The following is a 5,705-nucleotide window of genomic DNA, read 5'->3' as shown; positions in this document are numbered from 1 at the left end:
TGTTACACTGGAAATCACTAAGAAAAAGGTAACTGGAAGTTCTCAAAATAACATGAAGATGAAACTACACAGAGCTAAATGACACATGGATCAAAGAAAAAAATCTTGAGGGGCGCCTGGGTCGCGCAGTCGGTTAAGTGTCCAACTGCAGCTCAGGTCATGATCTCACGGTTCGTGAGTTCGAGCCCTGCGTCGGGTTCTATGCTGACAGATCAGAGCCTGGAGCCTGCTTCGGATTCAGTGTCTCCCTCTCTGTCTGTCCCCTCCCATGCTCATGTTCTGTCTCTGTCTCTCAATAATAAATAAAAGTTTTAAAAAATGTAAAAAAAAATCTTGAGAAATTAAAATATATTTCCCCTAAATGAAAATGAAAACACAAATTAACAAAAGTTTTGAGGTGCAAAGGAAGCAATACACAGAAGAGAAATTTCTGGCACTGAAGGCATATATTCTAAAAGAAGATCTAAAGTCATTCATCAAAGTGTTCACCCTAGGAAACAAAAGCATCAACAGCAAATTAAATCCAAGGTAAGCAGAAGAAAATAAGACTCAGAGCATAAATCAGTGAAAGTGAAGACAGGAAATAGTAGAGTCAGTGAAGAAAACCTAAAGCATGTTCCTCAAAGAGATCAAGGAAAGCCAAACTCAGAGAAGAGAAAAAGAAATTGGAACCAAATTAGTAATACTGCGAGAGAAAAGTGGTCACTACTATACGTCCCATGGAAACTAAAAGCCTGTTAAATACTCAACAACGTTGTGCTCACACATTTGAATAATATGAGGAAATGGGCCAATTCCTTGAAAAGACACTATTTGCCAAAACGTACGCAAGAACATCCATGTGATGTGAATACACCATTATGTATTTAAAAATGTAAAGGTACAATAAATAAACTTCCAAAATAGAAAGCACCAGGACAAATGTGTTCACCGGTGAGTTCTGTACAATATTTAAGGAGGAAATTACACCAGTACAACATCTTCCAGAGAATAGAAGCAGAGGCAGTGCTTCCAAACTCCTTGTATAAGGCCTGCATTATCATAATGCCAGAAGCATACAATGATATTACAACAAAATAAAACTACAAATACGTCTCATGACCTTAGAGGCAAAAATGCTCAACAAAATGTTAGCAAATACAATCCAAACAAAGAAAATTATACACCTTTATCAAGTGGGACTTATTCCAGATGTATAAGGATGATTCACTTTTCTAAAATCAATCCATCACATTAACAAACTAAAAAGTTAAAATCACATGATCATATTAATAGATACAGAAAAAGCATTTCTCAAAATCCAACACTCATTCATGATAAAATCTCAGTAAACTTGGAAGGAAGGCAAAATCTATCAACTTGAGAAAGACTTCAGAAAGACCTATATAGGTCATATCACATTGAATGGTGAGAAATTTGAAGCTTTCCCACTAGATGAGGTTCAAGGCAAGGATACCGCCTCTCACCACTCCTTTCCAATGGTATTGGAAGTCTTTGCTAATATAGTAATGCAAGATAAAGGAACAAAGTGTATAGAGATTCAGAATGGAGACATAAAACTTTTCATGGTTCATTTTTGCACAAAATGCAAAATAACCAACAAAAATTCTTGAAACTAGTAAGGGATTATAGGAAGGTTAATATATTTCCTAGGTCAGTTATTTTCCTAGCTACCAACAATGAGCAAGTGGAACCTGAAACTGAAAACACAATCTCATTTACATGAGCACCCCCAAAAATGAAACACTGAGGTATAAATCTAACAATTTATGCAAGATCTACATAAGGAAAATTATATTGAGAGTTAAATGGATAGTTTGTGTTATTAGATGGGAATAGTAATTATTGCCAAGGTGTCATTTTCTTCCAAAATGACGTATAGATTTGTGGTAATCTGAATTATAAACCCAGAAAGTTACTTTTTGTGGATATTGAAAAGCTGATTCTGAAGTTTACAGGGAGAGTGAAAATACCCACAGGAGCCAACATGACATTGCAATTGAAGAACAAAGCTGGAAGTCTGACACTGCCTTTTAGACTTAATATAAAGGTAATCAAGAAAGTGTGGTGTTGGCATTAGAATAGGTAAATAGATCAGCGTAACAGAATGAAGAGCCCAGAAGTATACCCCCATAAATATGGTCAGCTGATCTTTGACAAAAGAGCAAAGGCACAACAAAATGGAGGCAAGGTAGTGTCTCCAACAAATGGTGCTGGGACAAGTGGACATCCACTTGGACAAAATCTACACACAGACCTTACACCTGTCACAACAATTAACTCCACACGGTTCATAGAACTAAATGTAAAACGCCAAACTCCTAGAAGATATCACAGGAGGAAACCTAGGTGACTTTGAGTCTGATGATGCCTTTTTAGATACAACACCAAAGACATTTATGAAAGAAAGAAGCTGCAATTCATTAAAACTAAAAATTTTTGCACTTTAAAATACCCAGAGAATAAGACAAGGCATAAACAGGGAGAAAAACATTTGCAAACAACACATGATAAAGTACTTTTATCCAAACTGTACCAAGAGCTCTTAAAACGCGATTTGAAAACATAACAACCCTATAAAAAATGGGACAAAGGCACCTCACAAAGAAGGTATGTGATTGGCAAATCACATCAAAAGGCGATCCACGTCCTGTATCATCCGAGAAATGCAGATTGAAACAGCAGTGAGCTACTACTGCGTGCCCATTAGAATGGCAAAAATCTGGAACACGGACAACACCAAGTGTGGTCAGGATGTGGAGCAATGAGAACTTTAATTCACTGCTAGCGGAAATGAAAAATGGCACAACTTTAGAAGAGAGTTTGGTGGTTTCATACAAATCTAAACTGGTGGTTAGTGTAGGATCCAGCAATTAACGCTCCTTTGTATTTACACAAAAGATTTGAAAATTCTCTTTGTAGGGGGAAAAAAACTGCACACAGATGTTTATAGCAGTTTTATATCTCATTGCTAAAACTTGGAAGCAACCAAAATGCTCTGTAGTAGGTCATTGGGTAAATACACTGATACTTCCAGACAGTGAGCTCTCAGGCATTGAAAATACGGTAAACAGCCTCTTGTACATATCACTAGGTTTAAGAAACCAATCTACAAAGGCTACATACCACGTGATTTCAACCACATGACCATTTTGGAAATGGCAAAAGTATGGATACAGTAAATTAGTGGTTACTGTGGGAGGGAGGGCATGAATAGACAGAAAACAGGATTTTTAGGGCAGTCAAAATACCTTGCATGATATCATTATGAGTTTGTTCCAACCCATACAATGAATGTAGAAGACTGAGAATGAACCATCATCATCATCATATAAACTATGGGTGATCGTGATGTGTTAATGTTAGGTTTATCAATTGTAACAAGTGTACTATTTGGTGGGAGACATTCATCGTGGGGGGTGCCCTGCATGTGTGCAGGGTGTATATGGGAAATCTCTGTACCTCCCTCAATTTTGTTTTAAACCTAAAAGCCCTCTGAGAAATGTCTTAAAATGAGAAAAAAAATAATAGTAAAAAAATATTTTTTAAATACACAATTTATAATTTTACAAACATGATGTTAGATTTAAGAAAAGTGTAAATTCTCTTAGGGCAGTATTATTAAAACTGGGTGAAATTAAATCAGGTGGAAATAAATGGAAATTAAGGTTCACTGTCAACATCAATATTGTAAAGATGTCAATTTTCTGCAAATGTATAGGATCAGTGCATTCACCATAAACTCCCACTTTTTTTTTGTAACAACCAAATTATAAAATGTATATTGAAGTTCAGAGATCCACTAACAGCATGCTCTTAAAACAAGGTAGTTAGACTTTGTCTTCTAGACATCAGGCTCATTTAAAACCTTTGATAATTCAGACAGTGTGGCCTGTTCACAGAAAAAAAAAACAATGAAATAGAATAGAGCCCCACAAAATACCCTTGCACATATGCACGTTTGGATTTTAATTGCAGAATCATGTGAAAAGATGTTCATTTCCATGAGTTGAGCTTGGATGGTTAGATATCCGTTTCAAAAATGAGAAAAGTATAACCCTCCCTCACTCAACATGCAAATATCCAGTCCACTTAAGTTGTAGACCTAAATGCAAAGGCAGGACTATGCATCTTTTATATGAAAACCGTGATATCCATAGCCATTAAATAGTTTTTGAAATAGGACTTTAGAATAAAGAAAAAGGCAATTGAGAAAAATGCACACTCCTCTGTTTTTGGATGGAATGTTCTGAATGTCTGTTCGATTTATCTCGTCAAATGTATTAGTCAGAACCACCTTCTCTGGGTTATCTGTGTGGATGATGTATCCATTGCTCTAAGTGGGGTGCAAATGTCCCCTACTATTACTGCTCTTTCCGTCTCCCAACGCCATAGTGAGAGGAATGGCTATGTCTGCCCAACTGCAGTGGATGGTCATGCAAAACTGTCCCACCCTCCTGATCCAGAGGATCCAGCAGACATACAGCACCGAACCCAATAACCTGAAGGCCCACATCTCCTTCTGCTACAATGGGCCGATTATCACCACAAGACTGTGGGCATGGAGCCGGTGGCCAACAGCGAAGGTGTAGTGGTGGTCATGGAGCCACGATCTGGCCAGTGAAAACTTACCACCTCCTCCATGTGGACCACCATTAATGAGAAAGCCTGGGCCACCCTCAGCAGCATCAGGCACATGATCCCCAAGAAGGAATACTGCCCAGATCCGCCATTCAGAAAGCCAGTGCCATCCTGTACAGCCAGAAGCCTATCATGGTGAAGAGGAAGCAGGTGGCCCCACTAAGAGCTCCTGATCACCTGCCCCCACACCCCCAAATCCAAAGCAATAAAGATGTCAACCACCTCAAAGAAAATACCCCCTATTTTTATTGGGTTACTGTCAATTTCTTCCTTTATGTATGTTAATAGTTTATGTATTTAAGTGCTTTCATGTTGGGTGTATAAGTATTTACAATTGTTACATCCTCTCGTTGGATTACTTCCTTTATCCTCATGTAGCGTCCTTTTTTGTTTCCTATTACAGTCTTTGTCTTAAGTGTGTTTTATTTGATATAAATGTTGCTACCTCAGCTTTCGTTTCACTTGCATTTGCATGGTAAGTGTTTTTATATGCCTTCACTTTCAATCTGAATGTCTTTAGTCTGAAGTGTCTCTTGTAGGCAGCATATAGATGAGTCTTGTTTTTTATCTGTTCCGTGACCCTATGTCTTCTGATTGGAGAATTTATTTTATCTATGTTCAGAGTCATTATTGATAGGTAGGTATGTACTTACTGCCATTTTGTTACCTGTTTTACAGTTGTTTTTGTAGTTGTTTTTTTGTTTTAGGTTTTTTTTTTTTGTCCTATGCTCTTCCCTTGTAGTTTAATGGCTTTCTTTAGTGATATGCTTGGATGTTTTTCTTTGTTGTTTTGTGTATCTATCAAAAGTTTTTGATTTGTGGTCACCATTAGGTTCCCTAATAATATTTTATGCATGTGGTGGTCTATACTAAGTTGATGGCCACTTAAGTTTGAACCCATTCTAAAAGCACTAAGTTTTACTCTCCCCTCACATTTTATGTATATGATTCATAAATACATATATGATACATCAAAAGAAACCATCAACAAAACCAAAAAGCAGCCTACTGAATGGGAGAAGAGATTTGCAAATGATACATCTGATAAAGGGTTCATATCCAAA

General features: G+C 37.2%; 1 pseudogene; it reads left to right on the top strand.

Moving 5' to 3' along the window:
• Positions 1-4,409: 4,409 nt before the first annotated feature.
• LOC125157599 (60S ribosomal protein L28-like) lies at positions 4,410-4,700 on the top strand (annotated as a pseudogene).
• The last annotated feature ends 1,005 nt before the right edge of the window (positions 4,701-5,705 follow it).

The sequence above is a fragment of the Prionailurus viverrinus genome, chromosome X (assembly GCF_022837055.1).
Source record: "Prionailurus viverrinus isolate Anna chromosome X, UM_Priviv_1.0, whole genome shotgun sequence".
Taxonomy (NCBI): domain Eukaryota; kingdom Metazoa; phylum Chordata; class Mammalia; order Carnivora; family Felidae; genus Prionailurus; species Prionailurus viverrinus.
Note: the sequence above shows the minus strand (reverse complement) of the source record. Positions and strands in the feature narration are given on the sequence as shown.